The sequence below is a fragment of the Monodelphis domestica genome, chromosome 5, assembly GCF_027887165.1.
Source record: "Monodelphis domestica isolate mMonDom1 chromosome 5, mMonDom1.pri, whole genome shotgun sequence".
NCBI classification, from domain to species: Eukaryota; Metazoa; Chordata; class Mammalia; order Didelphimorphia; family Didelphidae; genus Monodelphis; species Monodelphis domestica.
Window position 1 is genome coordinate 168,318,471 of NC_077231.1, and position 24,424 is coordinate 168,342,894.

Here is a 24,424-nt window from a genome sequence, read left to right on the forward strand (position 1 = left end):
CTCTGAATGTGGATAGTGTTCTTTCTCATAGATCCCTGCAGATTGTTCAGGATCACTGCATTGCCAGTAGTGAGACCACTTTGTGCTAAAATCTTAGCCATATTATCATATCTGCCTGACACAATGGATAGAGTGTTGGGACTGGTGTCAAGAAGACTCATCTTTCTGAGTTCAAATTTGACCTTATCTGGTTACTAGCTATGTGACCCAAAACAAGTCACTTAATTCTGTTTACCTCAGTTTCCTCATCTGTAAAATGAGCTAGAGAAGGAAATGGAAAGCCTCTCTAGCATCTGTCCAAAAAAACCCAAAATAGGGTTGTGAAGAGTCAGACATTACTGAAAATAAGACTGAATAATAACACATGTTCCAGTCAGGTCTCCTCTTTACATGGAAGTCAGGAGAGAGAGAGAGAGAGAGAGAGAGAGAGAGAGAGAGAGAGAGAGAGAGAGAGAGAGAGAGAGAGAGTGAGAGAGTTGGAGCCAGAAGATCCAGGTTTGAATCCTGACTCTGACACTTACCATCTAGGTGACTTTGGACAAGTCAACTTATCCTTCTTGTGCCTCAGATTGCTCAACTGTAAAATCACTGAACTAAGTCACCTCCAAAGTCTTTTCTAGCTCTAAGTCTAGTTTTCTTACTGGTCTTTTGGATGTTTCCATTAATTCTATGAAGATTTAAGCAGATGTATTATATCCTTTTGCTATCCTATGATGCTTTGCATACAATACATGCATGATCAATGTTTGTTGAATCCCATTAAGTTGGTCTAAGGAAGCCTCTTATTGGGTCTTCCAAGTTCCAAGGCATTTCTCATACCGGCATACAGTCGATGGTTGGCCAGTCAGGAAGGAAATTCCAAAAGGGCATGTCTTACTTAGCTTGGTGAACAGACAAGCTTCTTGACAATTAGAAGTGTCCACAAGTTAAATGGGCTGTCTCCATCCATTAGATATACCCCATCACTCAACGTTTTCAAGCAGAAACTGACTGACCTCTTGTTAGAGACGCGTGGCACCCTGATGGCACTTATTATTATTATTTAATTGTTATTGTTATTACACTGTGGAGAGTTTGGCTGAGCCAATATGGGTTGTACTAGATTGCCTCTGAGATCTCCTTCCAGGCATTCATTGGATACTTTCATTCTGTTTTATAAAAGGGAACTCTGCTGCCTGCATACATTAGATCTGCCAAGGTCCCAATTCTATTTGGTTTAGATGGCAGGCATAAGATTCAAATGTCCTGTTTTATTACAACCAACTCCACAATGGGTGATTAGACCACCTCCTCAGGAAAGGATCATTAAATTAACAATACAAAAGACATGAAGCCTGATAACTCCAGCATCTAGATTCAGCCACTAACTTTCACAGGGGGCTTCTAGGAAATAGAAAGCCTCTCCTGTTTCTCAATTGTGCTGCACTAGAAAAACTTAGCTAGTAGCTTTAAGGACCCAGGTTTCACAGAATCTTAAAGCATGAATGGCACGGCTCTAAAGGGAGAGAGCAATGAGTAGCTTTTCTTTTTTAATGTATTAACCATCTTATGAAGGACAATCAATCCACAAGTATTTATTCAGTGCTTACTAGGCACCAGACACTGTGCCAGGCATTAGGGAGAAAAGTTCAAAGAAATATTGCCTCCCAAAGAGCTTACATTCTTTTTTTAAAGAGCACTTATTGTCTGTCTTAAAATTAGTACTAAGCGTCAATTCTGAGGCAAAAGAGCAAAGAGGGCTAGTCAACGGGGGTTAAGTGACTTGCTCGGAGACATATAGTCTGAGTTCTGATTCGAACCCAGGGCCGCCTAGGTCCAGGACTAGGTCCACTGGAATTGAGTGGAAATGGAATGGAAAATGGAAAATCAAGAAGAGTGTGTGAGGAACTGAAAGTCAGTTTGTCTGATTCATGGAGTGAAGGAATACAAATAATGTCCAACGAGGCTGGAAATTTAGATTGGAGGGGCTTGGGGACAGAGGGTATTGGGTTCAAATCTGATATCAGACATTTTCTAGCTGTATGACCCTGGGCAAGACTTCACCCCAGTTGCCTAGCCTTTACCACTCTTGTGCCTTCTGAGTGTGAGGGTAAGGGTTTTTTTTTTTTAAAGAAAAAGATAGATTGAGGTCAAGATGTGGAGGGCTCTGAGAGCCCAACTGAGGGGTTTATATATGGTCCTAGAAGCACTGGTAAGCCACTGGAATTGATAGAATAGGGAAGTCATGTGGTCAGATCAGCACTTGGGCAATATTATTGTGGCAGCCGTATGTTGGATGAACTGAAATGGGAAGAGACTTGACACAAGGAGATCATGGAAGAGGCTGTTTCAATAATCTAAGTAAGTGCTGATGAGGCAATGTAATGAGACTGCAGAAAGATGTTAAAGGGTCTCTAACCCCTACTGAATCGTATTCTAAAATATATGGGAATATCAATCTATGTGGATGCCTCAGTAAATCCAAGATCCTACTAATACAAGTACTCTTTCCACCAGGATAGATTGTAGCCTCTCCTGCCTTCTCATCTTAATGTGACTATTGTCCATATTCTTCTATAAATTTTGCACACAAAAAATTCCTTAATGTAAAGAGGTCTTATTTGTGGTTCTTTTTTTAAAAAAAACCCTTACCTTTTGTCTTGGAATCAATACTGTGCATTGTTTCTAAGGCAGAAGAATGGTAAGGCTAGGCAATGGGGGTTAAGTGACTTGCCCAGGGTCACACAGCTGGGAAGTGTCTGAGGTCAGATTTGAACCTAGGACCACCTATCTATAGGTCTGGCTCTCAATCCACTGAGTCACCCAGCTGCCCCCTTTGTGGTTCTTTTTAATATTCTTTTGATATCTCTAAATGCTGAGGCAATTCATCTATCCTCCCTCACTGTGTGACTGGCCTGCCTCCTAATCATATACATCCTTGGCATCTTTTATTATTCTCTTCACATATAAATCATTATTGATCCTATGTAGCTGCCTAATTATCCCCAGAAGATATTTTTTTCCATTGCCTGCTGGGTCACCTCTAGCTTTTGTCATTCTGAAACCAGATGTTCTAGGATTTATAGCATAGAGCAATCTGAAGGATTTTCTGCCAAAGAGGAGCTTGAGATCATTGATAGCACTGAATAGTATATGAAGGGGGCAGCTGGATGGCTCAGTGGATTGAGATCCAGGCTCAGTGCCTGGAGATCCTGGATTCAAATCTGGCATCAGACACTTCCTAGCTATGTGACCCTGGAAAAGTCACTGGATCCCTATTGTCTAGCCCTTTCTGTCTTCTGCCTTAGAATTATTACTCAGTATTGATTCAAAGATGGAAGGTAAGGCTTTAAAAAAATATATGAAATATGAAATTCCATCCATCCTATCTCTCTTCCTTTTATTTGGCTCTAGAATCATCTATCCTATCTAGTTGTCTAAGATATTAGCACTAATGAACTAACTCAATGGACTACTCACCCAGCTTCCATATCCATGCAAGTTAGACCTTTTATCTCAGTATTTCTTCATTCATTTGCCTTTTCCTGCATAAGTACCATGTCTTTTACAAACATGGACCTCTAAAGACTTTGTGTCCATGGAGAATGCTTTTCTTTTGGAATCTGTGTAGAATACTGACACTGACAAGTACCTCTGAGTATATGTCTCCTTGTCTCCAGCCTCATGTTATTGTTAATTATGATGGTTAAATAAAGTTCTCTTGGTGGTTATATCTATATGATCTTATATGTGGTTCTTATGTAGGAATCTTATGTGATCATAGCATATAGATGAGAAACGCCTTGTTAAAGGGGAGTCTTTAAGGCTGAATGTTGCTCTATTGAGTCAGACATTTTCCTTAATCAGTAACCAAATGCTATATGATCTTCCAGTCTATAGCTCTGAATTTGGTGACGATGTAGAAAGTCTTCTACCACCAATCTTCTAAAGTCATCTCATGGTTTCAAGTCAACCTCAGTATGAGATAATTAGAAAAAAACAATTTCTCATCAAAATTTAATGAGAAAAGAAGAGCTAAGGCTATTCTCATGGCCCAGCAGAGCTCTGTGCTACTCCCCTCTGTTCATCCCCAATTCAAAGCATCTCCCTGTGTCTCAGACCCCCAACATATTGTAATCACGTTGAGGGTAGAGAATATTTCATTTTAGTTTTGTATTCTTGATTCCCTACCCCGTCCCCCCTGGCACACAGTAGGTACCTGATAAATGCTGGCTGCTTAACTGATTGACATTTTATGAGCAAAGCAGACAGATATATCAGTTTTTCACATTAAATTGAATTGTTGTTCAGTCATGTCTGATTCTTTACAGCCCCATCTGGGGTTTTCTTAGAAAAGATACTTATATAGTTTACCATATCCTTCTGCAGCTCTACCTATTGTGCACCACCAAGTTGCCCTATTAAGCTGAATTAAATACAGCAAATGTTTTGAAAAATGATAGCCTGTTCATAGTACTTCATACCCTACTGGGGAGAAACCCTTGGGTGTTCTCAACTTTTCATTAATTGTGTTGCTGAGCTTTTCTTACTAGAAAGTGTAGGGAATAGAACTACCTATGCTTTAAAAATATATTTTATTTTTCCCCAATTATACATAAAAACAATTTTAACACATTTATTTAATTTTGAGTCTCAAATTCTGTCCTGCCTTTCCTTCCCCCTACCAGTAAACTGAGACAGTAAGCAATCTGATATAAATTTTACATGTACAATCATATAAAACATTATTCCATGTTAATCCTTTTGTGGAAAGAAACTTGAACAAAAAAAACTTTTTTTAAGAAAGAAAATGAAAAAAGTTTATTTTGGTCTGTGTTCAGACTCCATCAGTTCTTTATCTGAAAGTCAATGGCAGTTTTTTTATCCTCAGTCCTTTGGGACTATCTTGGAGCATTGTATCACTGAGAAGAGTTAAGTAATTCACTGTTGCCTATTGTATAATATTGTTGTCCCTGTATACAATGTTCTCCTGGTCTCCTTACATCACTCTGCATCAGTTCATGTAAGTTTTTCTGATCTCCTCTTGCTCCTCATTTCTTATAACACAATAGTATTCCATTACAATAATATACTATAACTTACTCAGCCACTCCCCAGTGGACTTTCCATTTTTTTGCCATCATAAAAAGAACTGCTTTAAATATTTTTGTACATAAAGGTCCTTCCCTTTTTTGTTTTTTATCTCTTTGGGATACAAATCTACTAATGGTACTTCTGGTCAAAGAGTATGTACTGTTTTATAGTCCTTTGGGTCTAGGTTCAAATTGCTCCTCTGAAAGACTGAATTAGTTTACAATTCCCCAACAGTGCATTCATGTCTCAACATTCCCATATCCCTTCCAAGTTTTATTATTTTCCATTTCTGTCATAATAGCCAATCTGATATGTGTAGGATGGTACCTCAGAGTTGTTTTAATTTGCATTTCTCTACTTAATAGTGATTTAGAGCATTTTTGCATGGCTGCATTGCCACCAATGGAGAAGTCCATTACATTTGATTGTACCACAGTGTATCAGTCTCTGTGTACAATGTTTTCCTGGTTCTGCTCCTCTTCACTCTGCATCACTTCCTGGAGGTTGTTCCAGTCTCCATGGAATTCCTCCACTTTATTATTCCTTTTAGCACAATAGTATTCCATCACCAACATATACCACAATTTGTTCAGCCATTCCCCAATTGAAGGGCATCCCCTCATTTTCCAATTTTTTGCCACCACAAAGAGTGCAACTATGAATATTCTTGTACATGTCTTTTTCCTTATTATCTCTTTGGGGTACAAACCCAGCAGTGCTATGGCTGGATCAAAGGGCAGACAGTCTTTTATTGCCCTTTGGGCATAGTTCCAAATTGCCCTCCAGAATGGTTGGATCAATTCACAACTCCACCAGCAATTAATTAATGTCCCAACTTTGCCACATCCCCTCCAACATTCATTACTTTCCTTTGTTCTCATGTTAGCCAATCTGGTAGGTATGAGGCGATACCTCAGAGTTGTTTTGATTTGCATTTCTCTGATTATAAGAGATTTAGAACACTTTTTCATGTGCTTCTTAATAGTTTTGATTTCTTTGACTGAAAATTGCCCATTCATGTCCCTTGCCCATTTATCAATTGGAGAATGGCTTGATTTTTTGTACAATTGGTTTAACTCTTTATAAATTTGAGTAATTAGGCCTTTGTCAGAGGTTTTTGTTATGAAGATTGTTTCCCAATTTGTTGCTTCCCTTCTAATTTTGGTTGCATTGGTTTTATTTGTATAAAAACTTTTTAATTAGATGTAATCAAAATTATTGATTTTACATTTTGTGGTTTTTTCCTAGCTCTTACATGGTTTTAAAGTCTTTCCTTTCCCAAAGATCTGACATTTATACTATTCTGTGTTCACCTAATTTGCTCATAGTTTCCTTCTTTGTAATTATGTCATTCACCTATTCTGAGTTTATCTTGGTGTAGGGTATGAGATGTTGATCTAAACCTAATCTCTCCCACACTGTTTTCCAATTTTCCCAGCAGTTTTTATCAAATAGTTGATTTTGGTCCCAGAAGCTGGGATCTTTGGGCTTATCATAGACTGTCTTGCTGAGGTAACTTACCCCAAGTCTATTCCACTGATCCTCCTTTCTGTCTCTTAGCCAGTACCAAATTGTTTTGATGACCACTGTTTTATAGTATAGTTTGAGATCTGGTACTTCTAGGCCAACTGCCTTTGCATTTTTCCTTAATAATATCTTGAAAGATGTCTAAGCTCTTTTTTTTATCATGACTTTCAGGTAGCTCAATAATTCTTAGATTATCTTTCCCATACCTATTTTCCAGGTCAGTCATTTTTTCCAGTGAGAGAGTTCACCGTTTCCTCTATTTTTTCATTCTTTTGACTTTGATTGTTTCTTAATATCTCATGGAGTCATTAGCTTCCACTTCCCAATTCTAATTTTTAAACAATGATTTTCTCTAGTGAGTTTTTGTTCTTTTTCCAGTTGGCCAATTTTACTTTTTTAAGAAATTCTTTTCCTCTCTGAACGTTGTACCTCTTTTTCCATAAAGACAGTTCTGACTTTCAAGAAGTTATTTTCTTCAGTGAGTTTTTGTGTCCTATTTACCAATGAACCTATTTTGTTTTTCAGGTATTATTTTCTTCAGTGTTTTTGTGCTTCCTTTACTAAGCCATTGACTTTTTTTTTCATGATTATTCTGTATCACTCTCATTTCTTTTCCTAATTTTTATTCTACCTCTCTTATTTGATTTTTCAAAAAATACTTTTGAACTCCTCCATTGATTATTTTTGGGCTTGAGACTAATTCATATTTTTCTTGCAGTCTTTGGAGGCAACAGTATTGACTTTGTTGTCTTCTAAGTTTGTGTTTAAGTCTTCTCTGTCACCAAAATAATTTTCTATCTTGAGTTTCTTATTTTCTTATTTACTCATCTTCCAGCCTTATTGTATCTTCTTGTAAAAAATTATTACAAATGGGCTATATTCCTTAGAGCACTGCTCTAAGCTTCAAGTTCTTTATGCAGCTGCCTTCAGAGCAAGCTTTGAGGATCTACAAGTTTTCAGTTCTTCCAATGCCGTATGATCTAGGGAGAGGTATGTTTAATACTCTCTTGGTCTGTGCTCTGGTCTGCGAATAATGACAAGTATTCTTTTCTTTCTTGAAACTATGACTAGAATCCCCTGATCCTCTGTAGTCACAAAGACTGTTATGTGCTAGTCCTCCTCCTCACCCCAGGACTGTAACCCAGGACTGTGACCTAGATCTATATATGAGCAATGCAATAAAGTCCTGCACCCAGAACCAACAAAGGGACCCTTGTAATTTTCTTCTGAACCTCTTATAATCTGTGAAGACCTTTGCTGCTGATTCTACCCTCCCAAGGCCTATGCTGATTTGATAAGGTAGAGCCTGTCCTGGCACCTGGTCTACCCTCTACTTCTACCCTGCTGTGATAGAATTTTCATGCAGGTCTTCTAAGTTGTTTTGGCCTGAAAAGTTGTTTCACTATATCCTTTCATGGGTTCTGCTGCTCCAGAATTCTTTTTGAGGCATTATATCACAGTTGTTTGGATTGTAATTTGATAAGATCAGGTAGTTGTGTGCCTTCTCTGCCATTTTAGCTCCATCCCCAAGTACCTTTCTTCTTAAGAGATAAAGTCAAATCATAAATAATAATTTGTTATTTTCTTGTTCAGTTGTGTCTAACTCTTCACTGACTCCATTTGTGGTTTTCTTTGGCAAAGACCCTGGAATGGTTTGTCATTTCCTTCACCAGCTCATTTTTACAGATAAGGTACTGAGGCAAAGTTAAATGAATTGTGGCAGGTCATATAGCTAGTATCTGAGGCCAGATTTGAATTTAAGAAGATGAGTCTTCCTGCTGCCAGTCCTGATGCTCTATCCACTGCACCACTTAGCTCTCATAAATTTGGAGGAAATAAAGCAAATGATGTGATAAATGGTAGCACCAATAGAGACACATAGTCCAATAGTTTCTTGGGTCTTTTTGGTTGCATTTTGGGTAATAATACCATGCAAAATATTTTCCATTCATATGAAATCTCTCACTCTTTGACAATCACTTCCTGATCACCTTTAAGATTACACCAACTTCAACACAATTTTCAACTAAAGGCCTTCAATCAGGTTCAGTTCTTTAGCCCAACTTCATTTTTTCTAACCCCTTATTTTCTGTCTTAGTAACAACTCTGAGACAAAAGGGCCAGGGTCAGGCAAACAGGGTTAAGTGCCTTGCCCAGGGTCACACAGCTAGCAAGTGTCTGAGGCCAGATTTGAAACTATTATCTCCCTCTTCGAGGCCTGGCTCTCTAGCCACTGAGCCACCTACATGCACCCCTCATCCAACTTCATCTTAAGGGTTAGGATGAGAGTTTGTTTCCTCATATAATAAATGAGTACTAAGTTCAAATGCGGTTGGTTCCATTGTCATTAATGAGAAGAGGTAAGTACAAGAAAGGCTGGCAAATTCACCCCATTTCAAGTCTATTAATTGTTTCTCTTTCTGTTTCAGCTATAAATACAGGTATCTCTTCCGCATTACAATTTTCCCCATTGCCGTTTTGGTATGTCCTGGGTCAGCATAAGAAATTAAATGAGAATTTTGAGGGAATTTTTTAGAAGCTGCAGACAACACACAAAGGCCAGTAGACAGCACAGAAAAAGCTTAGAAATTCAAAAATGCATGAGGGATACATATGGTATTTTATCTTTCATACCATAAATATACTCAATTTCTTTTACTATAAACACCCCAAAAAGAAAATGAAAAAAAATCAGACTTCTTCTCTGGTATGAAGGAAGAGCCCCAAAATTTTATGTGGATTTCCCAGACTGCGGGGCTGCCACCCTTCTAGCCCCCACAGTGTGGAAGGGATACCTGGACTAGAATGATTCAAAATAAGTAAATATAAAATATAACCCTCACCATTAAAAATCAATTTATCATGTGTCTTATGACGGTTGGGGTGGTATACAGTCTACTGAGCATCAAAGCAAATTAGCATTTCTAGAATGGATTGGGGCACTAATCCCTCTTTGAGGCAGTTGATTCCTACTTCAGAGAAGGAAAGTTTCACAGTGACAGCTATAGCTCCGTGGTTTAAACGCACTGGAACTAGAGTCAGGAAGACCTGAATTCAAATTCTGCCTCTGATCTTTAGCTATGTGACTTTCAACAAGTCACTTCAACTCTGTTGCCTGACAAAAGGAGCCCCTGGAAACATTCGTAGCTGTAGTCCGTGGGGTCAGAAAGCGGCATTGATGACTGAACAAAACAAAGTTTCACTAAGGAAGTAGGACATAGACCAGGCAGGCCTTGTGGCAGCACCTGAAGAAGGGAACAGGGCTGTAATGTAAACTTTGGAACAATGCCTTGGTGTGGAGTGAATGAAGACGAAATCAGACTATGGGGGGTTATCTGGTCACCCAAGTAGAATGAGAGAATATTACACATAAACTTTCTGGATTTACCAGTATTTGTGAAAGACACTAACCCTGCCATATAGGGGAGACTCCTCTCCTCACTTCATAAAGAGTTAAAAATAGGGGCCAACTAGGTGGCTCAGCGGATTGAGAACCAAGTTTTGAGTCAAAAGGTCTTGAGTTCAAATTTGGTCTCAGACCCTTCCTATCTGTGTGACCCTGGGTAAGTCACTTAACTCCCATTGCCTAGCCCTTACCACTCTTCTATCTTGGAACCAATACCCAGTATTGATTCTAAGATGGAAGTTAAGGAAAAAGCATCCAAAATGAACCTGCTTTCTATCAAAGCTATTTAACAAAATCATCTCAGGGCAAAGATTCAATATGGCAGCAGTAGCCTCTTTTAGGCATACCCTGAGAGGCTTAAAAGGTCTACAGGCTGAGTTTACCTACCAATTTTCTTGCTTTTAATAGTTTCCACAGTTAAATCCATGTTCCTTAATTGTAGAAAGGTTAGGGAAGGGGTGGGGGGTAGGGGTTGTTCATGAATTAACAATCAAAATTCCTTCTCATGAATTACTTACGTTCTGAGAAAAGGTCATATGGGAATGTATTGTGCCTAATGTCAAGTCTAATTGTCGGTTGCACACAAGAATAGAACAAAATTATCTGGGCCCGGCACTTAAGCCATTCTCGGCCCCTTATTTGCACAGGAAGTCCAAGAGAATGACATGTAGAACAGTCTTAATTAGCATTCTCTACCTCTGCTGCTCTGCCAAAGAACATGCTTAGAGGACCACAAATTGGGGGTAAGGAGAGGAAAAGACAATATGGAACCAGGAATAAAAATGACAGAATGGGGTGGGGGAGGAGGAATGAGGAAAAGGCCCGCTTTGGGGGAGAGCCCCTCATGTAGGTCTCCTTGCCTGCTATTATTTGTAATATTTGTAATAAAATTACTGGGAGGAAAATACCAAAAACCTGAGTTCTAGCCAAAGTTCTAGCATTTCCATCCTGCTTTGGGGGGATATTAGAGAAGGGACCTTTTAAGGTTCCTGCACATCCCCTCTTCAAACAAAGTGAAGCCATTAGGTGCCCTGTATTACTGACATATAGACCTTTATCTCAGCCCCTTAGAAACTCATTCCCAAGATCTAATGGTAGAGTCAACATTGATTAAGTTCTTGTTTTGGGCAAGACACTCAGAATACAAAAACAGAATGAGAATGTCTCCCCTCAAAGACCTAGAATTGTACTTGCCCAGGAATTCTTCACCTTTTTTGTATCACAGATCCCACTGGTAATCTGGAAAAGTCTATGGATCCTTTATCAGAATAACATTTTTAAAATATTGAAGGCAATGTTCCATTTCATTTAGGAGAATGAAAATAGAGATGTCTTTTTATTTTCCACATCCAAGCTCACAGAACCCCTGAAATCTATCTAGGGATTCCCAAGCTAGAAGATTCAGCAGGTAATTTGTGGATAGAAGGTTTTAAGACCAAATTCTGATAAGACACAACCTTTCCACAATTAAGGAACATGACTGTACTTGTGGAAACTATTAAAACCAAGAAAATTGGTAGAAAAACTCAGCCTGTAGACCTCTTAAGCCTCTCAGAGTACCTCTAGAAGATGTTCCTGCCGCCATACTGAATCCTTTGCCTGAAACGATTTTGAAAATTTTCTCAGTTCCCTCATTGTCTTCCCTAACCCCCAATTATTTTGTTATCTTCCCATCTGTGTACGAGTTATAAGCCTTTGGAAGGCAGGGCCTGTTTGGATTGTATATTTATGTCCCTAGCACCTTGGACAGCATCTTACATAGAGCAGACATTCTATGGTGTGGATATTGTGGATGTTGAATTGAATAATAGTAATGAAAACATAGTACCCAAGCTCTTCCAAGAAGGAAGATAATGGCTCAGAGGAAGAATTGAGTAAGGATGGCATTAAAAACATGGGGGATAGTATTTTCTAGATTATGGATATGGGAAATGGAATGTTAAATACAAGGAATAGTTTGGCTAGTGTATAGAATGGACCAAGAAGAATGCTATGAAATAAAGTTCGAAGAGAAAGATTGTGAAGACTAAGGAGTATGTATAATACCTTAGAGACAAGAAGAAGCCCCTGAAGATTGGATTTTAAAAAAAAACCTTACCTTCCATCTTAGAATCAATACTATGTATTGGCACTAAGGCAGAAGAGCAGTAAAGGCTAGGCAATGGGGTCAAATGACTTGCCCAGGGTCACAAATCTAGGAAGGTCTGAGGCTAGATTTGACCCCAGGACCTCCCCTCTCTAGGCCTGGCTCTCAGTCCACTGAGTCCCTTAGATGCACCCCCCCCCGAAGGTTTTTGACAAAGGAATTACATTCATATCTGTGACTCTCAAAGAATATTATAGCAGCCTCAAAGAGGAAGGCTTGGAAAGGGAAGAGCCTGGAAACAGAGAAACCAATTAAAAGATTTTTATCATAGCTCAGGCAAAAGACTATAAGGATGTATACAACAGTGTTAGTTCTAGGAGTAGATGCAAGAGATGTTCTAGAGACATGACAACTGATTAGATTTAAAGAGTAGCAGGTGGGATGGATATGGGGAGTGGATAAGTTGTTTTAGGTACATTGAGTTTAAAGTACTAAAGAGATATTTGGGCAGGGATGTCGTAAAGGTGGTTGACAATACCAGAGTCCAGAAGGGAGTTTAGGGTTGCATGTAAAAAGTGGAGGTCATCTTCTCTAAGCTCAAGCTTTGGCAGGTCCATTGGCAGGTCCTGGGCAATATGCCACTAGTTGCCCAAATTTCATTTAGGGTGTTGTTTTTCAATATTTTCATGGGATTTGTCTGTTGCTGTTGTTGTTTTTATGAAAGTGGACTAATAGATTATATCACATTTTCCTAAGAGATTTCCTCATGGAATGGAAGTTCTGAGTAATTCAGTCTTCAAGATTCAAGACTTCTGTGAGAGGGCCAGATCTTGTTTCTTATCCAGAAAATACAAAGCTATTCTAGATTGCTGGCAACCCAGTCACTGACCCTACCAGAGGATGAGCTAGAGACTACATCCTGCCTTCTTCTAGACTATCTCACTCTCTGGACACTAATGCCAAAAGTCACAGAAGGAAATGCAGCTGTTGGGGTTTCCAGTCAGCCAGGAGCTTATCCCAGAAGTCATTTTAAAAACACTGCCATGTGATATGTCATGTGATAATTGTGGTTTGGGTTTTGGCAACCTTATTATCCGAGTAGCATTTCTTAGTGGCTAGAACTGGTCTAGAATCCAGGAAAACCTAGTCCTGCCTCTAAATCATACTGATTGTGTGACCTTGGGCAGGTCTCACAATGCTTTCAACAACTCTATATGACTGGATTTCCAGAGAAAATGTTGATCTGAATTGGTGGAGGGAATTTCATCACCTGGGAAATCCCCATGCCAAAAGCATAAATTCAGCCACCCTCCTATCCCTATTATACTAACTATGGGTAAAACAAGGATTTTGCTAACAATAGAAATTATATGTTGTTGTTCAGGCATTTTTAGTAGTATCTGACTCTTTGTGACCCCATCTGGAGTTTTCTTGGCAAACATACTGAAGGGGTTTGCCATATCCTTCTCCAGTTCATTTTAAAGATGAAGAAACTAAGATAAAACAAGATTAAATGACTTACCCAGTCACACAGCTAGTAAGTGTTTGAGGACAGATTTGAACACAGGAAGAGGAGTCTTCCTGATTTTAGGGCTGGCACTCTATCCTCTGCACCACCTAGCAATCCATATAATGCATAACAATGAGGACGCCATATTTCTAGTTGGCATGAGGAAGTGATGGAAATGTGTCTAGATTTTTTGCCTTCTGGTCATTTAAATCAACGTATATTTTTGCAGAGGTGGGAAGTTCCTAGTTGTGGTAAACTGCATGTATTTTCAGACTTTTTCAATGTGTTGATCATGTTGGCTCTTCTTTTTCTTTTTTCTTTAAAAACTACAGGGTTTTTGGGAAAAGAGGATGACTGTGGGAGGGGAAAAGGGGAGAATGAAAGAAATTCTAGAAATGTACAAAAAAACTCCAAAAAATATTTTCTTTTTTCAGAATAAAAATTTATTTAAAAAACAAACATTTATTAATTACCTACTATATAGTAAACAGTGGATGATGAGACAAAAATGAAACTTAGTCCCTGCCCTCAAAAAGTTTACATTCTACTTGGTGTCAGTGGGGGAAAAGGAACACAACCTGGCATTTTGTTCTTGTGCAATTGCTTTTCAGTCACATCAGAATCTTCTTGGAGTTTTCTTGGCAAAGACCCAAGAGTGGTTTGACATTTTCTTCTCCATCTCCATTTTACAGATGAGAAAACAAGTAAACAGGGTTAAGTGACTTGCCCAGGGTCACCCAATAAGTATCTAAGGTCAGATTTGAACTCAAGAATGAGTCTTCCTGAATCTAGGCCCAGCACTCCATGCACTGTGCCACTTAGCTGCCTCAACATGTATATGAAGAAGTATAATATTTATGTAAAATAGTGTAAAATAGGTTGAAGGAGAGAATACTAATAAGGTGCAGAGGCTCCCAACATTTTTTATTCCTCAAAACTCATTCAACCAAAAAGAGAAAATATGTCATGAACCCCAAGGGTAATTTAATATACTATTCATATTGTTCTCTTAGATTTACTCATTAAATGCTTACAACAAATGCAACAATAACTATTGCTCAAAAAAGCTCTATATCACCGCAGAAACAAAAACCTTTAATGCTTCAAATACACATATGCTTGTTATAGAAGAAAAATATATTTGTGACATAATTAGGCAATTCTTTATTCCTTAAGGTACCATTAAAGAATTTTTAGCAGTAACCCATTAGACCATGGTAGAGAACCCCTACGAGATTAGAAAACCCTAAATAGGATCTACTGAATCCAAGGAATGATAAAGGGCCTTGTGTTGGAGATGGCGACTGAATAAACTTCAAAGGGAGCCACGGATTCTCAGATGTGGATGTGGTGAGGGCAGGAATCCCTGACCTAGAGACGGGACTCTGTGGAGGATTGGAAGGGAAGGATGGAATGTGAAAGAGTTTTCAAAATGGAGTAATATGAAACAATACTGTTTCTGTTGTTGTTGCTGTTCAGTCATTCAGTAGCGTCCAACTCTTCATGACCCCATGGACTATAGCTATCCATGGAGGGTTTTTTGTTTTTGTTTTTTTGGCAAGGATACTAGAGTGGTATGCTATTTCTTTCTCCAGTGGATCCTTTTGTCAGACAATCAGAGGTTAAGTGACTTGCCCAAAGTCACACAAACAGCAAGCGTCCAAAGCTGTATTTGGACTGAGATCTTCTTGACTCCAAGTCCAATGTTCTTAGCCACTGAGTCATAGCCACCTCTTCTTATGGGAAAAATAAGTGGGCATCAAATTTTGGAGGGCTTTAAATGCCAGTAGAGTTAAAGCAGTAAAGTAGAGTTATTGGATATTTTGGAGTAGGAGGGTAACACGGTCTTATTTGGGATAGAGGTATATCAATTTATCAATGAGGGAGGATAGATTGGCAAGAGGAAAGGCTGGAAGCCAAAGAACCAATTAGAATTCTATTGCAATGGTCCATGTCAGATATGATTCAAGCCTGAAATGGAGTAAAAGTCCCAAGAGTTGAGGAGAGAGATGTGAGAAATCTTGTGTAGGTGGAGTTGACAAAAGTTGGCAAATAATTGGGTATTATGGAGTGAGGGAGAGGAGTGAGGCAAGGCTGTCTCCAAGGTTGGGAACCAGGGTGACAGGAAGGCTGGATGTTGGGGGCTCTCTCTCTATCTTTGGGAAAGGAATGGGCTTCCAGAGACAGATGATGATTTCTGGCTAAGTGCTAATGACACAGAAAGATTAAACAGTCCCTCCCCTCAAGGAGCTCACTTTTCTAACACATTAAAACAGTTCAACAAGCATTTTTTAAAATTCTTATTCTTATTTCTCTCTTGGAATTGATACTGAGTATCCAAAGCAGAAGAGCAATTATGACTAAGCAATGAGGGTTCAGTGACTTACCACACTGTGGTCACACAGTGAGGAAGTGTCTAAGGTCAAATTAGAACCCAGGACCTCCCATCTTTAGATCTGACCCTCTATCCACTGAGCCACTTAGCTGCCCCTTAACAAGCATTTACGAAGCACTTAGTACACTAAAAAGCACATCCACTCTGGAGATGCCAAGAATGGAAAACAAAACAGGAGAGAACTTGCAAATACACCTGTGTGCACAGATCTGCATATAAACACAAATACACGCATGCCAATGCACACACTTACATATCTATTTTTGAGGCTATGGGTTTTAGAAAGAGGTTTATTAAGTCCTCTGCTCCCTGTAACTTTGACATTCTACACAGTTCAAGCCTAGCAACAAAGAACCAACAGCTTTTTTTTTCATTTTGAAAATGCTTTAATAAGTGTTAAGAACACTGTTTTGCAAAATGTAAAGGTACTATACAAATTCTTAATACAAAAAGAATAAATTTAAAGCAGATTTCTCTTTTTAAATTTTGCAACTTTTTCTACCACATACATCTTTTTAAATTGGTTACAGTCAAACAGAATCCAGTAAAACCTCTACAGTGCTCTATGTGCTCTACAGTCAGTTTTCAGGAGCAACCTAATCTTTTCCCCATTCTTTAAACTAGAGTCCATTTTACACAACTTGTAATAAAACTAATGACATTAATGTATATGTAAAATTTTGCACCTACTTAACTAAGCAGTAAGTTTCAAAATATGGCACACAGGTAGCTTAAAGGTATATCTTAGAAAATTCCTTGCCTCAATCTCTGGACCACCTGAAAGGGTTCAGCCTAGGTCTTTTGATGATTATAATTCTACTCCTCTATTTCAAGCCTGGAGATCCTCAATCCCACTTTCCCCAGATCCCCCAAATGATCTATAGGAAATAGGGCTATGGGCAATATTGGGGTATGGGCAAATATCTCAATTCCTCTTCCTCCACTGTATCTTTATGTAGGTAGTGTTTACACTCTCTCTCTCTCTCTCTCTCTCTGTCTCTCTCTCTCTCTCTCTTTGTCTCTCTCTCTCTCTCTCTCTCTCTCTCTCTCTCTCTCTCTCTCTTCCCCTCTCCCTCCCCCTCTCTCTCTTTCTGTCTGTCTGTGTCTCTCTCTCTGTCTCTCTCTCTCTGTCTCTCTCTCTCTTTCTCTCTCTCTGTCTCTGTCTCTCTCTCTCTCTCTCTCTCTCTCTCTCTCTCTCTCTCTCTCTCTCTCTCTCTCTCCCTCTCCCTCCCCCTCTCTCTCTTTCTGTCTGTCTGTGTCTCTCTCTGTCTCTCTCTCTCTGTCTCTCTGTCTCTGTCTCTGTCTCTGTCTCTCTCTCTCTCTCTCTGTCTCTCTCTCTCTCTCTCCCTCTCCCTCCCCCCCTCTCTCTTTCTGTCTGTCTGTCTGTGTCTCTCTGTCTCTCTGTCTCTCTCTCTCTCTGTCTCTCTGTCTCTCTGTCTCTCTCTCTCCCTCTCTCCCTCTCCCTCCCCCTCTCTCTGTTTCTGTCTGTCTGTCTGTGTCTCTCTTTCTGTCTCTCTCTGTCCCCCTACACACACACACACACACACACACACACACACACACACACTATCCCTTAGTAAAATGTAAGCCTTTTGAGGGCAAGGACTAGGCTTCTCTTTTGTCTTGGTATCTCCATTTCCATTATCTAGCACACTACCTTGAACATAGGGGGCACTTAATAAATGTGTATTGAATTGAATATCCCAATATCATAATAGATTTAGCATAGCAATGGACCTTAGTGGCCACTTATTCCAATAGATGATGAAACTGAGTCCCAGAGAGGTTGGGGCTTGCCTAAAAACCCATAGATTCTTTCCACTGCAGCATCAGCCAGTTATCACCTCGCCTGCCTCCAACAGGATTCTTTTAAGCATCCCCTGGGATGTTGTGTTGTATCCGAGCTCTTGACAACCCGTCCAGACCTTTACCAATCTACTGGACTTCTATAGAGTCTGAGGTCTTACAGGAAAATGCTCAGCCTCCTTTAAGGCCATCTTATTCAGTCTTTCACAGCAAAAGCCCCTCACGTGGCCTGGTGTGAGATGGATACAGTCTATTGGATTCTGAACTTGAAAACATGATGTAAGGAAGAATGCAGGGATCCCTGGGCCCTGGGAAGATGCAGCCTGGGAATTCTTCTACCATTCATTATCATAACAAAGCTCCAGCTAGGGAGTCTGCTTAAAAATATAAAAATAAAAAAGTCTCCCCGCTCGCACAGAAACGTCTTACAATCTCCCACACAGCGACGGCATCCCGGCTCCACTAATCACCGGGGCTCTGTGCCCTAATTGAATAGGTCAGGTAAGAACAATCAACATTCACTTGAGTGTGGGCCCCACAGGAGACCTTTCAAAGTCTGTAAATAGAAAGAAAATTCCACGCCACAGCATTTAGGTAGTTTGGACAATGTGGTCCTTGCAAATGCTGCTCTCATTAACGGTGATTCAAGTGACAGCTTCCAAAAGGATTTGCAGAAAACCCCTCCAACATGAAACGCCAGCAAGCCAGAAGCGCATGACCCGCTACAAGGGCAAAGCCGCCCGAACAAAGATGCAATACGGTGAATGACTTATTTATACAGGTTCTGCTCTGCACAGACCTGGGAGGATGTGACATCTATTAAATTGCCTCCTTTGAGCCGCACAGCCATCCGCGGTGTATGGGAAATGTTAGGCCAAGTTTGGAGGAGAACAAAATGTTTTACAGAGTGACAACCCCAATGCTCTCCCATAGACATTGTCACTAAACCCTGTAAAAGGCTGGCTGTGTCTCCTCGACCCCAAAGACTGAAAAAAGAGGGAGAGCTGAGAGCAAAGCTCTGCGCTTCTCGCTTCCCATCTAATGGGCCTTGGGAATTAATTGGAAGGTCTGATCGTGATTAGGACAGATTGTCATCATTAAGGAAATTCTTAACGAAGCCCAGTCGTTTTCCCTCTCCCTTGAAAGCCACATTTTCGCTTAGAAAGATACTACAATGGAGCCTCCCACTCTCGCCTCCTAGGATGGCTTCCCAAGCTCGGAGGCTTTGATTTTAGAGAATAGTAGTGATGGAACGTTCTCATCTCTTTAGGCAGATAAAGGTTTCCAGTTTTAGGTTTAGTCTTCTAAGGCCAGGAGTGTCAAATTCAAGTCCAAAGGGATCCCTGTGCCCTGAACTCTTGACTTAGCAAAGCACAAATTAACATTCTCTGTGAGGACTGTATTTTGGGTTATTTTGCTAAATATTTCCCATTTATATTCTAACCTGGTCTGGTGGCACTTGGGTATTTGGGATTTGTTGGTTTGTTTTTTTAAAACTCTTATCTTCTGCCTTAGTAGCAGTTCTAAGAAGGAAGAATGGCAAGGGCTCAATGAGAGAGAGTTAAATGACTTGCCCAGGATCACCTAACTAGGAAGTATTGGAGGTTATATTGGAACCCAGATCCTCCCAGCTCCAAGCCTAGAGCTTTATCTACTGTGCCACCTAGCTGCCACCCTCTGCCCACTTTTTTTTCCCCACTTGGATGTTTTACAGAAGCTGTCTACAGAACCTGAGCTTAATACCTATCAATCAATCAATCAATCAACATTCATTAAGAGCCTATTATGTGCCAGAGGCTTCCTAGAAATTCTAGAGATTCTCCCAGGAGAATCTTACACTCCCAGAAGTCTAAGACATCACCAAAATCATCATCATAGCATTTAGAGAGTATTTTAAGGTCTGCCCAGCATTTCACTCTCACAACCACCCTATAAAGTAGCTGCTATTATTATTCCCATTTTATAGATAATGAAATTGAAGCTGAGAGGAACCTAAAGGAATATTTGAACTCTGGTCTTCCTGACTCCAAGTCCACCATGACACCTCCTTTCTATAGATACCCTTGGATGTCTTTTTTTCCCTAAGAATAGATACTGTGTATTGGTTGCAAGGCAGAAGAGGAGTAAGAGACAGGCAAATGGGGTTAAGTGACTTCACCAGGATCACAGCTAGGAAGTGTTGGAGGCCAGATTTGAACCCAGGACCTCCCATCTTCAGGCTTGGCTCTCTCTTCACTGAGCACCTAGCTGCCCCATTAGATGTATACTTCTTTTTCTTGTTCATCAGGAATTTCAGGCGCTGAATGACTCAGAGTGTAGCTATGCCCACCAAAACCCAGCAGAGTGATTGGTGAAAGATGAAATACATGCAAAGTAATGGGAAATCAGAATGTTTCAAGGCTCAACGTCTCTTTGATTGAACCCTCAACACCAGCAAAGATCTGGGGAGAAGCTCCTACCTAGTCATCTGCTCCCTGAGAGTCCATTGCTTACCAGCAGCTCCTTTTGCATGTGGCCATGGCTTCCTACAGTGTGGCTTGGAGATCTTCCTTCATAACCTTTAGCCCCCCAGAGCAATGTGAAGACTGGAATACGAAGGATAGGGGTCATGAAGAGCCAGAGGTGGAAACCAGTTTGAATGAAAGGAAATATTCTGAGTAGAAAAGTAGTGAGTGCCTGCATAAAGGAGCTCTGTGGAATTGTGGGGGGAAATGGCAGGGCAACTTGCATCATCTAACAAATTACCAAAAAGTGAATGCAAAATTTCACAACATCATGGGCAGCGAGGTGACTCAGTGGATTGAGAACCAGGCTGGGTTCAAATCTGGCCTCAGCCACTTCCTAGCTGTATGACCCTGGGCAAGTCTCTTAACCCCCATTGCCTAGTCCTCGCCACTCTTCTGCCTCAGAACCAATATGCAGTATTGATTCTTAGAAAGTAAAGGCTTAAAAGGGTTTTTTTCAAGACATCTGTCTTTTACTCATTTTATCTTGTTTTATTATTTACTTTAAGTTAATTGAAACTTGTTTTTCTCTTCTTCAAATTCTTAAACCTTAAAATGGATTTGGTGGTAATTTGATCATGAATTTCCCAGTGTACTAGTAAAAAATTTCAACTTCCCAAACAGATTCACTCCACATATTAACAACAGCAACAAAAGAGATGCTCTCTCTGGCCAAATCAGATCTCTAGGGTGAATGGGCTGAAGAGTTAAAATCACACACCCCAAATACTCAATAAACCTGCTATTTTAGGGTTTACTATATTTTAAGCAATAAAACTTCACCTTCAAATTATACAAGTTTATTGACTTGCCTGAAGGAGGACACCAAATTAGACATTCCTATCATTACTGTGAATCAGTGGATATGTCTGCTGAAAGTAGGGGAGGGAAGGGATGGGGAACCAGTGCTCTTTGCCCCCAATCTGGACATCTGCCTTTGATTAACTGGAATCTTGCCTCATGGGTCAGGAGCAGCCACATGTGAATGTAAAAGTACAAATGCCAACCCAAGGTAGGTATTCTTATGACAGTGATGCCCCCCTCCCCCTGTTTAAAGAGGGCTACTAGGGGTTTTCTCTACAGGAGGGGCATCTCTCTTAATCTCTCATCTGCAAAGAAAGCCTCAAACCTGCAGAAAACTCTGTCCTTCTCAAGAGGATTCAAAACCCAAATGCTTCCTTGATTTCTAGGATTCATTTAAGCTAGAGATCTCCCTCTCTTCTTCTTGTGTATACCTAGTGTCCTAAAACCAGCTATATAAGTACAGAAGGCCTCAAAGTGGACAGATTTACAGTTTTATTTATTTTATATACTTTAAGAGACATGCATATTTTTCATGTATAATTTGTTTTTATAAGAAATTACTATTTTGCAGGAATTATATTTGAAAAATGTTTAGTTTATAAGAAATTATTACAAGACATGTTCTTTGGAGGAGAAAAAGAATAGAGTCTATATTCCTGGACATCATGTGTAATATGACATACAATTCAACATGAAATCACAAAAATTAATGGGGGGGGGCCTACAAAGTCAATTGTAAATGTATTTTTAAAATGTCAAAAAAAAGAGGAGGGATAAACTTCCTTCCTCTCACTGCAATAAACTCAAGTCATCCAAATTCTTGAAGTATAATCATTTGTGGGTTCCATTTTCTCTCTCATACAGCATTTTCCTTTGTTTTCCCCCTAAAAAAATCCCTTCCCAGAGTTCTCTTTTCTAAGGGTGGTATACCGTGTTTATATCAGCCATCCCCATAATCCATTTCTTCTGTGATCTTCGGGAAGCCTTTTTTAAGATAATAATAACGGTTAGCACTTCTAAACAGTGTTTTAAGGCATAGAGAACACTTTGTATGTTTTCTCCCAGGCAGAGTACTCCTCGATTGTGTACATGCTCATATAAACCAGGCACGGAATTCTATTCACCATAAGCTTGGGGGAGGACAGCCTGTCAGGGGAAGAAGGAAAGATAGAGCATCCTTTGTTCAAGGCTGTATCTAGCACAAGCTAAGAACCCAAGATTGTTCAGGACTCTGTACTCCTTAGCACAAGAAGGCTTTCTCTTCCATAGGGCTTCTGCCTCCATGAAGCAATCTGAGGGAACCATTAGAGTCTAATCATCATTATGACATCATCATATTCCAATTATCTTCCCTTGGTTCTGGGAGCAGTTAGACTAGTTGTGAGCAATCTGATTGAGAGAGGTCCATTAAAATCAGAGCGTGGGCAATTTTTTTTTCTGTGTATTTGTAAAACAGCTGGCAGACAAATACTATAAATGAGGCTAAATTTCCCCAGCAGTTCCCCAGCCACCCATTCAGAAAGCATAATCCAATCTCGAAGTAGGGAAATGATTAGCACCAGACAGTGTTCCCATTGTTTCCTTAGAGTTTGCTCTGTTTCAGAGGGCTCTGTGGTAGAAAAACATGCTTCTAAGAAAACAATTCCAGAGCCTTATTTGGCCAGCAGAGAGGGAAAAGGGTGAGGGTGGCTGCTGCAGAAGGAGGACCACCTTCAACATGCAAAAGACAAACTTGTCTGAGTGCAGGCTGGCCTTCCTTCCCATCTGCCTGGAAGAGCCGGGTTAAAACCTGGACTGTAAGAGATCAAAAGCACAGTCAATAGCTAGGGAGGGAAGTAGAAAGCAATGGGGGAGAGAGTGGAGAGAGGAAAGGAATGAGTTTGAATTCAGAGCCTCAATTCAAGGCTTACTTTTTACCAGTATAACCTTAAGCAAATAATTTAGTCTCTCTGGATCTAAACTCCTCACAAATAAAAGGATCTATCAGAAGTTCTTAACCTGGGATTGGTCTTTTTTTTTTAATAACTATCTCCATAAGGCAGCTAAGTGGCACTGTGGAAAGAGCACTGAGCTTGGAATCAAACTCATCTTTGTGAGTTCAAATCCTGCCTCAGATACTTATTAGTTGTGTGACCTTGGGCAAGTCATTTAACCCTGTTTGTCTCAGTCCCTCATCTGCAAAATGATCTAGAGAAGGAAATGGCAAACTCCAGTATCTCTGCCAAGAAAATGCCAAATGAGTCAGACACAACTGAAACAACTAAAGGGCAACTATCTCAATATTACTGATTTCCTTTGCAATCCTATATGTTTTCTTTTATGCATTTAGAAACATGACTCTGAAAAGGGGTCCAGACGTTTTATCAGATCTACAACATAGAATCTGGGAAATGGGAGTGGCTAATCTGAGCAATGGGAAGCCTCAACCACAAGCAGGGGGAGGGGGGCAATCACTGAGTCACTATACACTTGTTAGCACCCTACTAAGCTCTGAGAACACAAAGAAACACAGAGGGCAATCTCTGCTCTGACTGAGCTCACAGACTAATGGGGAGACAAATGTTAACAACTCCCTCCAAGCAAACTAATACAGGATAAGCTGGAAACAATCAACAGAGGCAATTAGAAAAGGCTTCCTTTAGAAGGTGAGACTGTAAGTCAGGGAAGCCAAAAGGCAGACATTCCATGCATGGGGTACAGCCAGTGGAAATATCCTGAGTCAGGAGCTGAAATGTCTTCGAACAATCCACTAAATATTTTTTGTCATTCTTGAGCTGGCAGAGATGATCATTTTAGAGATCTGGGATAGTCCCTCATCTCACAGATCAGGAAAATGAAGCCCAAGAAGACTAAATGAGTTGTCTGTGATATGAGCAAGACTCGAACCAGGGTCTTGACTCCCAGACCAAGAGTATCCCTCCTCTCCCCCGCTCTCCAAGTAGCTGTTTTTGTCCCTCTGTTTGATGGACTGTGTTTAACATAACTGGCTTGATTATATCCCAGTCCATGAAGGTGGCCTAAATCAACAGATTGACCACCTTACATGTGGCCCTGTCCAGTTGCCTGGTGCCAGACTTCAGTTCCATACTTGCTTGGGAAAGGTAAGGTCACTTTCCTCCCAGGAGGGAAAGCTGGTCATGTGGAAACGTACTGTAATCAAATGAGTGCCCATTGGTCAATGTGGAAATCTGCTTCTGCATGTTTGTTTAAAGGGGTTTATTGTTCTTTGGAGGAAGAAGATTGTAAATTTGAAAATAAAATTTAATTTTGGAAAAAGTCATGTCCAATTTTAGCCAAGAATGGAGAGTACGTA

General features: G+C 40.1%; 1 protein-coding gene across 2 annotated transcripts in view; it reads left to right on the forward strand.

Annotated features, from left to right (window-relative positions):
- LHFPL3 (LHFPL tetraspan subfamily member 3) overlaps positions 1 to 24,424 on the forward strand; it is a 776,856-nt gene that overhangs the window by 749,474 nt on the left and 2,958 nt on the right. The gene's annotated exons all lie outside the window — the stretch shown is intronic.